The following is a 14,540-nucleotide window of genomic DNA, read 5'->3' as shown; positions in this document are numbered from 1 at the left end:
GCTCTGGCTGTCGGCGTCCCCTGTCGTCTCTTGTAGTGACGGTTCGATAACACCGGGGCACTCGTTTTCCAAGGCCTGGCGTTAGAACGCACAGCGTACTAGAAAGAAGAGCGTATAATCAATAAAACCACTTCAAAATAAACTAGCGTGTTTTAAAGATTTGTGGAACGCTCCCTGTCCGCTTTAGCAATCGGCAAGCACGAGCAAAAGCTGTATGTAGACGGGTTATAATTTGTGTCACACTTCAGCAGCCACTGGCCCTCGACGCTATGCCTGATCGGGTTGGGTGGTCGGTCAAAGCAAGACAAGGCATACTTACCTGGGGCCGGGGCCCCACCGATCACCGCAGAAGGGACTTGCCACTACCCTAAACTGGGGCAGATGAGGCATAAAGTTGCGCAAACCTGGTTCAACACGAAAGAGGGCCCCACAGCCTCAGCAAGCGCGCGATTACTCCTCTCGCTGGCGCTTCTCCGGCGGCCAATTAGAGCGCGCCGTGTGGTAAGCACCAGGCTTACAATATTTCAATACACTCATGCACTGCATATTTGGCGCACCTAGTTTTTACGTTAGTGGAGATGGCCCGTCTTTTTCTCTCATTCAGACTCCAAGTGAAGTCAAAGTTCAGCAATATTCACCGAGCAGGCGGTGCACGAAAAAGTGGCATTTACACCACTAGAAGTTGCAAAATTGAACTTCATGGGAGAAAAGGCTGCTTCGCGCCTCACATCCTGAAGTGGATGACTTTCTGCAGAGAAGCTTCCGACATGTGAAGTTAAGCGCAGTGTCATTCCTTTTTCGTGTACGGAAAACCTATGCCGCATACATGCCTAATACATGCCGTATATGCCATACATACCTGATTTCCCACAACCATTCGAAAATTTTGTGATTCTTCGACAAGTAGGGGGTGCTCATTTTGTGAGTTAATCTAAAAGTTGCTGCTCGCAACATAGCAAAACTAAGTGTCGATGGTAGAAAGATGAACACTACGCAGCTAAGAATGAAGACGCCCTTGCTGAAAATTTTCTGACATGAATGGGACAGAATGCGCTCTGTCGCGGGACGTTCCAATAACGGCAGTTCATAGGTTTTTGGAAAGACGTTTCATAGCATTGCCACATTGCGTGGTATCGTCGATATCCTTTCCTGCGTCCTCCGTAGAGTTCCCGGACACATCCATATCTAAAGAGCGTAGGGAGCGGCGACTGAACTTCAGGTAAGTAAACCCCAGGGTGATGGCGACCGTGACCTCTTTCGGAGCACCAACATGAAAAAATGCCCGGACGAGTGTTTCCTACGCCTGTTATTTCGCGTGTGTTCCAATGGTTGCCACGTATAAATATATAGCCCAACTTGCATGGTAATTTCCTAGTTTTGTAGGCCTTGTGTGTAGAAGGGTAGACTGCCAATTTTTCACTATGTGCGAGATATTGTTAAGGTTTTTCTTTTCATAAGCAAGATTTAAAGGTAACGCGATCAAAAGCAGAGCTTAAAATTTATCAGGGCGTTAAGAAAGCCACCTGCCGACGAAGCATTTCACCACTACCCTGAAAGTAGAACTCGGGCAACTGATGGGGAGGAGAGTTTTCGCTTCTCTCGCAGCAATCGTTTAGTACTCTAATGTGACGAATACAAAGTTGACTGTTACTTAACTGGCAACATCGAATAAAATTACAAATGCTACTTCAAGACGCATACACAGCGGGACGAGAAGAACTAACTGCGACTCACGTCACCTGGCACGTCCTGACTGGCCACTGTTGTTTGTCTTTTTTTTTTTTTTGCAAGCACCTGCACTATACAAACCAACGCCGACAGAGTGCCTTGGAAGAAAACGGTGCGCCTGGATTCCGAACGGCACAGCGCCTGAGAAGCTCACGTGGAAGTAAGCTCACTGGGGGCGCGAACGCAGGGCAACGCTGCCAGTAATTAAAACTCAACAACGGGGCAGCGCACACCCCGCGGCTGAGAAACTGTCACAGCGGGAGGTCTTACGTCTAGAATACGCGCTCCCAAACAGTTCTCTGACAAATGACCTTGGAGGCAGAAGGAGAATTCAGGAACTGAACTAAAAGTAAGCATAACGAGAGCTTTGCGACAGCTTATTCATCTGGTATTTCACGTAAACCGTTCAAGTTTTGAGACCCCCAATCAAAAAGGGCCATCAAAATAAGCAACCCGGAAGCTGACTGCGGTCCGTCCACAAAACAATTGCCCCGATAAGTGTACAAAAATTTTAAACGTGAGAGCTTCTGTGACTGAGGACGTGTGTTCTGGAGGTCACCTACAAACGACACAAGATAAGCTGAAGGAAAATTAGTTTCAAGGAGTACGTTTAATGACGGTACACTCCGGGGTCCTTGCTGGGAAGCCGACCGAATGCGTCCGCTCTCGTGTTACGTTCGCGTTCGCGAGCCCAGCGGTGGTTAACTGAAACCGGTTGGCCGAGCAACGGGGGGCCACTGGAGATGCCAACAAAAGCTCTCACGCTGCGGGGACGGTGTGAACGAGGTCCGGGTGGTGCGATGTGAACAGTGAGCGGACTCGGCGAGACGCCTGCAGGTCTTGATCCTTTTAAGTAATCTGTGCAACATGAGCTCATACAAGCAATAAATATCAACAATTACCGCTCGGCCTCCTCTAAACGACCAAAGATTGACGTCATGGAATACAGTATTGTAGTCGTATGCAGGTCCGGGCGTCATTGGACGCTCGCATGACTCAAATAAAAATGCGCGAAGTTGGCATGAGAATTCCAATTCCACAACGAAAGTCGACACGTTCAGGAGGGGTTTGGTGCATTACTTGTAGCAATTAAAGTTCGTAGGTTGTCGTTTCACGTCTTTGTTTACTTGAATGGGCTCTGGGAGCCACATTGATATTAAAAGCCGAATACAAAAAAGCGAAAAAATAAAGGAGGCGAAAGATGACGAGGTTTTCGACTTTATTTTCAATTTTCAGGTTTTATTATTTCCAAAAAGATGTAGTTACAAAATTAAGGGTATACAGAGGAGGGTCCCAGAGCCAAAGACTTTAGTGGGACCCTCGGTTCGTAGATACAATTTGACGGTAAGATTTATACACAGCAACTGAAACATTATTACAACATACGGACATGCAAATACACTTTTACATCACAAATCAAGCCGAAAACACTCATTATGGTATCAAAAGAAACGAAGAAGAAACAAGTCAAACAGTTATAATATAACAAGTACAGCTATTCTGGAAAATTATTTTTGAGAGACCTTTTGAACAATGGAAATGAAGTGCAGGACTTTATACTTTAAGGTAGCTCTTTCCAAAAGAAAATCGCACTGAATGCGGTGCGTTTTTTCCCGTAATTGGTATGAGCGAGGGGAAACAGTAAATGTTCATTAGCCACAAATCTGGTCGCATTATTATTCTGCAAAAGGTAAGATGCAATAAATGGCAATGCAAGGTGATTATGAAGCCATTTATGGAATAAGGTGACGAGATTCAACTGAAACAAAACATTTACAGGCAGGATATTGTAAGAGAGGAGTAACGTGTAGGTGTTTGACTGCGAATAACTCGAAGCGAAAATGCGTATTGACTGATTTTGAATGTGCTGTATTGATGATAAGTCACAAGCATATGTATTACTCCACGAGACTATACCGTAAGTAATATGACTGTGAATGAAAGCAAAATGCAACGCCAGCAGTGCTGCGCGGTAAAAGAAAGGGCGAGCTTTCACCAATGCACGGATACCAAACACAGCCTTCTGCTTAAGATGGCTGAAGTGGCAATGAAAGATAAGGCTCGGGTCCATAGGCATGCCAAGAAAGACGACATCAGTACATGCGAAAATGGAATGAATACCAAGTTGCATTATTGGAATAACAGATAATGACCTCTGAGTGCTTTTAAAGACCATAAATTTAGTTGTTGTGGGATTAATAACTAAGAGATTACTGCTGCCCCAATTCATGATAACACTTAAAGCAACATTAAACTTTGAAATAAGGGCACCAATAGTTTTCTCAGATGAAGATATGGTTGTGTCATCTTGGTATAAAACACAGTTACCACAGTTACAAGAGCCGCGTGCCAGTTATAAGAGCACCTGGAAGATCATTGATATATAAAATAAAAGCAAAATACCTAAAACTCAGCCATGCGGTACACCTTGGTTAAAAGATTTTATTGCGGAGAAGGTATTTGCCGCGTCGTCAATTAGGTATTTTTTTTTAAATGTCAGCGCATGTCCAGTGATATCATAGGACTAAACTTTATGAAACAAGACTTGGTGATTTGCTCTGCCGAAGGCCTTAGTGCGATCTAAAAACGGATCCCACTAAATTTCCCGAATCGATACATTTCTTTATGTAGTCAGAGACAGCAGAGCTAGATCAGTAGAACCACTCTGGAAGAAACCAACGTGGCTGTTTTTAAGCAACCTAAATTTGGATTCAGACAGTTAAAGAACAATTTTTGGAGTAGTTTGTTAACGAAGGAAAGAAATAACATTGGACGGTAGTTGGTAACTGTTTGTCGCTTTTTTTAAAAACTGGAGCTTTTTTTAAGAATGAAGGAAATAAACCGTGTTTAAACACCTGGTTTATATTATGACAAATCTTGTGGGACAGTAAATGTGCAACCAGTTTTAAGTGCCTTGCACAAATTTCATCTATCCTAGGCTCTGTATTTTTAAGATTGGCAATCGCGGAAAAGACTTCAAGTGGTGCTGTTGGGAAAAGGAAGAATGGCTGCGTGGTACGTCCCTGAGACTGCGCATGGGGGCGGCGATAAGTACAAACTGAAAAAAAATTACTCTGAGAAAGCATTGACAATTTCTTTGGGTTCGGAGAGGGTGGATTCATTGTCGTCGATTTTGGTTAGAGGGACATGAGCAGACGACTTTTTAAAGAAGAACTTGCTGAGCTGCCACTGCTTTTTGGGGTTATTCCAATTCTTGTCGAATTCGTTTTCGTAGTACCTTTCTTCGCTTGCTTGGACAAGGTATTTATTAGACTGCAGTAGGGCTTGTATCGTTTAGCCAGACTCATGTTAAAGGGCTGACGCTTATTTCTTATACGTGTTTTTTCTTCCTTAAACTTATTAGAACACCAGTTATCATACATAGGTTGTGCGGATACTTGTATTTCTTTTTAAATTGGACAACGAGTAAAAACGATGAGCAAACTTTTCGTAAGGCTGCATCGGAATCCGACAGACATAATTGGCACCCCATCAGTTTTACTGATAGCCTCAACAAAGTAATCGGAACTAAATACAGAGGTAAAATAGCTGGTATTGCGTGTGTGGGTTAAGTTTTTCAATGCAAGAAAAATAAAAAAAATGGTCGGTAATATGAGTGTCAAAAACCTTGCACAAAGTGGCGGCGCCATGTTGGATAATACGTGATCAATGAGTGTACCGGTCCCGTGAGATGCTCCTCTAGCTCGGCCCTGTACAAGCGATTCGAAACCAAGTCTAGTGAAACAATCACTGTAATTTGCATGAGAAGTACTTTCAGTGTCAAGCAAGTTAATAGTAACATCACCTACAATCACTATGTTTTTTTTTTCAAAACTAAGCTTAGATAATACTTTACTGAGACGATGCAAAAAATCGGTAAGGAAAGACGATGGTGAGCGATATACGCAACTAAAAATTAAATTTGTTCATTATTAAGGAACGAGTGGTCAACCTCTACCCACACTGACTCGCAATGATTCACACTGAATGCAAGGTTACACCTGCGCGTCTAAGCGACATCCTGGAAAAGAAAAATTGCGGCCCCCCTATGACTGTCAGTTTATCGATGGCAATATTCAGCTTGATAAGATGGCAAACCGCTGATGCTTCATAGCTTCAAAATGCGAAGTCTCTGATATCTAGTTGAAAGAGAAGGCAGTATCAACTGAGGAAATAGAGTTAGTAATCTCATCTATATTTTTACGAAGGCTACGAGCATTGAAGTAAATTAGGGAACGCCTCCTTTCGGTAAGTTGAGAATTTACACTTTCCGGAGTAATCAAGACCATGAAACAAGAAAGTGTACTAAACCTTACTTCTGGGAAAAAAGATGAGCAATGATACTCTTCTTGCTGGTATTAGAACTAACTCTGTGAACCATATTGATATCGGCGTGTAAAACGGGGCATTCGACAGCATTGCCGATTCGTGTCAGACTGGATCCGCAATTTTCACCTTGCGATGAAGGAACACACTTGATCTCAACATTATTCACCCTCGAATATTGCTCGACATCCACCACTCTTTTTTTCGAGTGCTTCATTTCGTGCCAAGAGCGCTTTGTTCGAGGCCAGCAGCTCTTCCTGTCTCAGCTTCATTTCGTCCAATTCTTTTCTCATGAAACGAACACTTTCACAAAGTAAAGCATGCTCACCCAGACCAAGATCTTGCGACTTGATGTCAACTTAAGACATTAAAGCACTAATCAGTAAGTCCAACTCTTTATTCAAAAGTTCTTCGAGAGATTCGATTTTTTCGCTATTCGCGCCAGAGTAGGCATAATGCTGCTCAAACAAATTGCTGCGGTTTAGCTTTGGTTAACCCTAGTTGATAGCGAAAGCTTCACTGTCCTGGCTAGGCCCATTCTCGAGGTATGGTCGAGGAATTGTTTTCGCAATAATACGCAGACATGTTGACAATGAATACACTGTTTATTCATAATATTTTTTCCCCTCACGGCGCTGTTTAAACCTCGCCACTCTACGAGCGACAGCAGTTGAATGTTCGTCTTCCTCTATCGCACAGGGCTCTGCGCCGAACGTAGCCTCCTGGCCTTCCTTCGTGGCGCTAGCTTATTGCTGCGGCGGTGGGCTCCCCGCCTTCCTCCGCCATGTGGCGACACGGGTACCGCGCACGTCTACGTGCCCACCTCACCTATCTCTCCCCTGCCACCTATCTTTCCACACCATCCGGCCGCTTCTCCATGTCGGGCGCCTCAGGAAGGGGGTGTGGTTTGACCTATAGCTTTCAAGGTCAAAACTTCTCACCCCGTGATGACTGCTTGAGGTAGCGTAGTGTATCTTTCGCTACAAAACAAGGGTTTGGACAGCAGTTGCGGACACCATAAATTTCAAATAAGAGTACAGAAGTAACCAACCAACCTTCTGGCAGAAGAAATGCGTCTGAGAACGTGAACATGCCGTGGCAACTGCTGCTGCAAAGCGAAGGCTGTGCCATTGGGGCGTTCTTATATGGTCCCCGTTGATGGTGGTATCGAGTCCGAGCAGGCGCAGCAGACAGTACAGGGGTCAATCTCTTCGACTTCCTGCGATCTGTGCATGCGTTCGTGGAAGATAATCCATGGTGGTCACTGATACCACGGGAAACCAAGCGCGAGTAGGCCCAGTTAACAGGAGAAATGCATCTTAGAACGGGAACATGCCGCCGCTAATGCTGGTGCCAAGTGGTACCTGGCCTTTGCAGATTGTAAGACACATGGCTCCAGTGCTTGCTTTGTTTGCTTGTTTATTAAACAGAAGCTTTTAATGCCTCACTGATGCCTCACAGTGTGTTTTGGTGAAAGGACTGGGGCCGAACTGATGGCGCCCGTCCCTTCACCAAAACGCACTGCAGGAAAGCCAACTTTACACAGTGGGTTTCACAAAACAATGATGGTGATAAGCGAAGCCACATCACGCGCCTCAAGAGAAAAAATTAGCAGTGGCTTAGCTCGGCTATGCCTGGATATACGTACCGTGAGCTAATGTTCAGCTGGTTGTTCTAAGGTTTTCTGGTTGTCTAGGATTAGATGATTATCATGCTTACTGCTGCTAAAACGATTTCCAATCCAGTCCAATCCAGTCCAATCACCGCTCCTCGCGCATGCGCAGCACGACTCTCCTGGAGCCTCCCGAAACGGCTATCAAGCGGGTCCGGCGCAGCGTCAAACTTTGCTACTGCGCAGCGGAGGCGCACAGCTGGGCACGCGCCGGTCTCAGTGCGACTGCCGCGGCTATGACGTCACTCCTCTAGAATGCACAGACCGGCGAATGTGCAGACCCAAGTCTCTACGCCCCCGTACTCCAATTGGATTGGATTTTGCAATCCAATAGTACAATGCAATTTATTCCAATCCAAATCAAATCCAATCCAATCTTATGCTCCTCGCGCTAACGCAGCACGGCCATTCAAAGTCCATGCGAAACTGATGAACCTCGGCCAGCGTAGCTTAGGCTACAAAAATGCTTGCAGTGGGCGGAATCGAACCTGGGTCCCTCGCATTATGAAGCAACGTCTACCCGACTGCTCCATTCCTACACTGCCGACGCCGTTTCGTGTTTGATTCATCTATTATAAAAGTGACTTTGTCTTTTGTTTGTTTGTTCGTTTATGTGCTTCCTCGATTGCCTGCTTTTACTTAGGCACCTATATTTCATATTACAAGCTGCATGCAGCACTGTGGAGGCTACCTTGTTGTCGATGGAGCAACCACTGCGGGCGCCTAACTTACCGCAAAGAAAATCGAGAATAGCGGCCGGGGCCTTGCGGTTCCACCTGCCGAGAGGGGAAACTGAAAGGTCCTTTCAAAACCCCCTTCACGGTGAGTTAGGTGCCCTCAGTGGGCACTTCATGGACAGCAATGTAGCCTCCACAGTGCTGCATGCAGCTTGTGGTATGAACTATAGTCGTTTGATCGAGAAAGAATTCTCAAAGATTTGCCGATGTGCGATCGCTGTGGGCCATGTCTACGCCAGCACCACCCTCACTTTACGTAGTTCCAAGCATGCCTAGTTTCTTGTCCTTGCTCTCTAGCGGTGCGTACACCAAGGGTGCGCAGTTTCCGCCGGGCTGCGGGCACGTCGAAACGTCACGCGTGTCTTCTTCCATCCGCCTTTTTGAGCCGGCAGCAGGTAATAAGTGCGCGGCCGCACTTTTCACAACGATGACCATTCATAAAAAAATAAAGGAGTTCGTACACTTGTTCAACATTTTGTGATCCCTCAGCTTCGCTGGTTATCCACCTTCAGACAATAGGATGGCTTGGAATTTTTGTTTAGATAGGAGCTACTTCAAATATTGCCTAGAAAGCTTTTGCAAGGGATTGTTTAGGTCCCAACATTCAACTGTGTAGGCTTAGCAAAATATTTGGCGAAGAAAAAGTATTGCAGTTTTAATATCCGCACCACTAAAAAAAAGTCCCTCTATTTGCTAATGTAGAACGCTTTCGACTTGATTTCTTGCACACATTTGAGCTGTCCTTTCAGCGGACGTGACAAGATTAGGGAGTAACAACAGCGGCTCATATTTTCAGCGGTTCTCACACGCATCTCTTCAACTTTCAGGGCCCGTAAAACTCCGTAGCCACACAAAGACTTTATCTGCCGGCGGAGCTGCACTACCTACTCGTCGAAATGTTCTCGCTAATTTTTTTCGGATTTATAGACCTTTTTGTTATATTATTTCATTATACGTGTGTTTTCCAGGCAGATTGCCAAATCACGCGGGCAGCATACAAAACACTCTCCAATTCAACGTTGAACGGCCAGGAGAGCGAGGATGGGGCTCCGATGACTGCCACAGGCCCCGCCTTTTTCAAGTGCTTGAATGAATTGAAATACACAGGACGTTTTCAAAAAGGCTTCTATCAGAGTTCATGCGGCTACCGGAATTCACCCTGACTGCGAGACGAAACCAAGTTAGGCGTCTGAAACTACCCCAGAGTTCGCTTACTATGGGCAAACCAACTACAAAAAATAAAAATAAACGCCAAAAAGCGTTTCTTTCAAGCATACTCAAGACATGAAAGCAATCACATCAGACAATTGCGTCTAGCCAGTATTGCAAATAAATTTCCAGGGAAGGAAGTGCATCTGCGACTAGGCTAAGCAGATGGTCCAGACTATTCCAGGCACTGAGTTATAAAACAGCGCGTGAAACACGACTACAGAAAGGGGACAGACAAGCGCGCCTGGAGTCCTGTTTCACGCGCTGTTTTATAACTCAGTTATGTACCAACTCGCCCTCCTTAAATCCGTATTACAGGCACTGCAGGTTCAAGAGCGCATAACTAATAACATGGCCACTATCTACTACAAACGGAAATCGCTGTCACACACACATTATTTACAACGGGTCACAAATACTCCATGAACAACTGCAAAACGCGCGTCGCAACGCCCAGGAGTGCTTGCATTAGTAAATATTTCCTATGCCATACCCCGCATGTTCAACTTTGCGCAAAGAACAGTGATAACCAATCCACATTCTGTGCTTATGTAAATTATGTGCCGTACTTTTTCTTTGGCGACAGAGGGAAAAGATTTCACTGGCGTCAGAGAATGCCACGAAATTGGGTGAACGAGGGCGCTGAGTACTTGTATCGGTGAGGCCAAGGTGATCTAAGGGTACAAAAATTTCATCGCACGCCACACTTAAATGCCACGCATTCTCCCACACTGTTAGCTCACTGCATCATTTATTTTTCCAGCAGCACCGAACGACATGCGTAACGACTTCAATCGCTTTAGGTCGCACTCACAGGTGTATACCCCTGAACTTCCCGGAATCGAGCGCGGCTCGGCAGCATTCTGACCTGGAGAGGTACATTAACCGTCCCACGGGAGCTATCGGCCCCAGTGATTAACACAGATGGTAGAATTAAAAATGCAAGCTTATGTTTAAACGTTCCACTTAAGTTCGCGGCGAGGAGACATCTTGGCTAGGCCAATCCGAATGCTCATAGAGGCGTCCACAGTAGCGAAATTATTTAGGCCACCATAGAGTTGCTTAAACGCCCTCTAACATGTCTTATGCGCACGCGTTTTATGTTTCGCATTCATCGAAACTACAGTAACCGTTGCCTCCTTACGCCCGATGTCAGCCTCTAAGAGAAACAATTTGGTTAAATAAGTAATAGAAACATTCCCGCCCAAAATGAGAATTGCTGTACTCGTTTACGGATGCAGTGTAAGGAGCACAATGAGAATGGCGGCGCTCCTCCCAGACAGCCGGAGGCGGCCCACCTGCTCCTCCTCTGAGCCTAATGAATCTAGGACGGCCGCTCTATGTTCCCCGCTTAGCGGAGACCACCACGCACCCGGGGTCGGTTACTAATGCTGTGGTCGCCGCTGGCAGCCTAATTGGATTGACGGTCTGAGTGGGCCGTTCTCTAAGCCTAAGCACCGACGACCCTATTTCCTCTGCGTACAGCTTTTGCGGGGAGCCCGGAAGTTGCCACTCTTGTCCACCGCTCGATGTCAGGCTAATAAAAAGGCGGTGCCTTTACGGCTCTCTCGGCTGTTAAAATATGTCTGTCGTCTTACGAAGCCCAGATTATTTTTTTTTCTCTGAGCAGTGCTATGGACCCAGGAATTGGATTAATAAACCACCCTTGATTAGTAAGGTTCCTTCATTGGCTTTTTCAAGTTAGAAGTATTTTCGCAGCAGCGATACGAGCCCTGCGGCAGTCATTATTTCCGGTGGATGCCACCGTGGGGATGGCACGAATTCGGTACCCACATGAAAAGGGGCACGGGAAAGGTTGGGAAGAAAGTGTTTTGTCATATCCCCCCAGGATTTGCAATCCTTTAGCCAATGTCACAACTGCCGTGGATGACACTTATGATGCTCCAGTTATCTTTTATGAAAGTGTCTGCATGCTTGCACATACGAAGGAATACCCATGTTGGCCGCTCTTTCTGTGGCTGCCAACATGGGATCGGGGTCAGTCGTTTTGAACCCGTCCTGGCAACTTTACGGCTTTCAGGGCACGGTGATTAGAAAATCAATAAATGAAGAAGAAAGACAGCGGACTATTATGCATGAAAAGTATACAGTTTCGTTGGTAAATGGGCTGTGACGGCATCCGATTCTTTAAAGGCATCGCGCAACACATTTCTCAAATGTTCTCTAAATCTCAAAGGATTTTAGACTGTAGTAAAAAAAGACATCCAGTCTTAGAATATGGGTCCAAGTACCTCAGAAAAAATTACTGATCAATGTTCATCAGACAACTTGAAGCTTGCTTCCTTGCTTGCCGGGTTCCTTTTGTTAGAGCACGAAGTGCATTCGGTAGCCACTTTAAAATAATAGCCACAAATGCAAAGCCGAAACACAAAACGGTTCTGATGCGACGAACAAATCACGCAGTGCTGCTTTGCGCAGGCGCTAATTATAGTTTTCACTGCGCTTCCATTCCCTAAGGAAAAGGTGAAGGCGTTTATCGTAAGTGTTGCAGAGACCATTGGGAACAAATCAAATGTTCATAGTTTTCACCCCAATGAGGTCCCTGAACAGGGCCTATTTCCTGTAAAACCGCGATACGAGGAAGACCTGCCAATAGCAGTTCAGCTGGCTTTAGTTGGACGATCTCCCGCAAAATTAATAAACACCCACCGCTGTTCACCATTCTTTATACACTGCTTTTATGCTCGGTTCCGTAAAAGGGTAGGACGAACAGCTTCGGGCATTAGTTTAGGCTTTCGGGAAAGTTTCTCTGGCGCCACTTTTAACGAGAGAGAGTTACTAGGCTGGTTCAGCTGCTTGCCCTGGGCGCTAGACGTCCGCTATCAGCCGTGCTCATCAAGCGTCCACGAAAGGACGTCATCACTGCCAATGTGTAACTTTTACAACGACAGCCAGATACACGCGCTCGCCTGAAGCTGAAATCCGGCAAGCGAAAACGTGTGCACAAGGGAGAAAAGTGACATGACACCAAGGCAGAGGCAGAAGATTGGACAAGTGGTGCAAGCAACAGCATCACCTGCGCAAATTTGTTCTCCTCACTCGTCGATGGTTCCACGGTGCCCGGCAGACACGGTCATCAGCCGCGCCTGCAACTGGCGTCATCACACGAAAGCGCCCCTCCCTCCGGAACTGATGCCAGGCCAAACATTAGTCACCTAACTGCAAACCTAGGCCACAATTGACATTGGGTTCTCAAAAAGCAAGGGGAGGCATCTAGTATCTACAGAAAGGATGTAAAATGTGTCGTGATTAGAGATTATACTCTTAAAATAGCGTTACGTTACACAAGGTTGCAAATTACTTTACGAATTACTTGCGCCGTGGTCACATCCGCCACGCGGAAACTGTCGCATTCTCGCACTAACCCTGCAACACCCCGCCGCCACGCCCTCTTGCCACCCATTCTTAAGTAGCACGCACACACGTGGATGTTCTTTGCATTTCTTCATTTTTGTTTCGTTTTTGTGACAAGCATTTTCTGCGCAGTCGAACTTGACTGTTAACAGGCAGCCACAATTAGCATGGAGAAAATTATACTACCTGCTTTTTTTTCTTCAATCAGGTTCAGTTGTTTTTTTTTTTTCTACAGAGTTTACGCAGTGAAAAGCGCCTTCAGGTAGAAACCCCAGTATTGGTTTAATACAAAGCAACAATAACAGTGCCACCACGCAGCTTCCAAAAATATAGCTCGGACTTCTCTACCACTTTACTCTTTCCCTATCCGTCTCTCCCACTCGCTGAGGTTTTCCTTCCCTATCGCCTGGACTTCGACCCGGGGTAACGTAATTTAAGGCCGCACCACACACGCGATTAAACCCCAATGGTCAGCAGATTCCTCCGGCCGTGTGATCTGTGAGCAAGGGGTTCCATAGAGCGTGTCGATCAGACAAACACGGCGGGGACATATCCCGTTTCCTCAGACTCACCCCATCCCGAACCCGTATGTCCCTCTCCATTTCCCTTCCTCTTCCACAGAGCACCGCGGGTTGCCCGCTGCCTGTTGGGCGGATAAAAATAATACAGCTTCAGCATGCGTTAAGCACTGCCAAGGTGTGTTTACCTCGTCTTCTTTTTGCCTTTACCTCACTTGCCTGGAATGTAAAGACCCCGATCAGTGTACGGCTTCGAAATTTCCTAACGTAAAAACGACAGCGCCCACACTGAACAAAAATAGTTAATATGTTTACAAAAAATTAAAAGCTCACCTTTCTGCCAAACTCTACGCTGTCAAATTTCTGCTTTCAAAAATGCTACATGGTCCCTAACGACGGCGCATGCAACTCAACGTATACGGTGGGAGGCTGAACAAAAGCGACAACTGCCGTTGAGGCCATGAAAAGACTGTTCCATCCCCCACTTGGCAGGCGAAACGTAATGCCCCCGACGACATTTGCCCTTTTCTTCCGCTGACCACCGTAAAATGTCAGGGTGAAATAAACACGCTGATGTGGGCCGATTGTAAAGAAGCGCGTAGCATCAGCTGCACTGCATGCAGCTTGAAAACTACCCGCAGTCTCTTTTTGCATAGAAATATTCAAATGGTTAAAAAAATTAATCACTTGCGGTATACGATCTGCCCTATCATCGCAGAAAAGGTGGAGGGAACTAATCGCCCCCGCCTTATCCTACAGCTTCCAGTATTCCTGTGGCCGCCCACCTTATTTTTTAGGACTAATAAAAGATGAATCTTTATGAAACCAGCGCTCTTCGAGGTGTTTCTTGTAGCTTTTTTCTTTTTGTATTCAGTTCTGTTGCAGGGATACAGAAGTGAGTTGCAAACTTTGTCTAATCACTTTACAATACAAAAGACGTGAATGCGTAATATATGGGAAAGGTTTGCCCGCCTT

This window comes from Haemaphysalis longicornis, unplaced genomic scaffold (genome assembly GCF_048455015.1).
Source record: "Haemaphysalis longicornis isolate Haplotype H1 unplaced genomic scaffold, Haemaphysalis longicornis Haplotype H1 scaffold_4, whole genome shotgun sequence".
Classification (NCBI taxonomy): domain Eukaryota; kingdom Metazoa; phylum Arthropoda; class Arachnida; order Ixodida; family Ixodidae; genus Haemaphysalis; species Haemaphysalis longicornis.
This window is presented reverse-complemented; position numbering follows the sequence as displayed.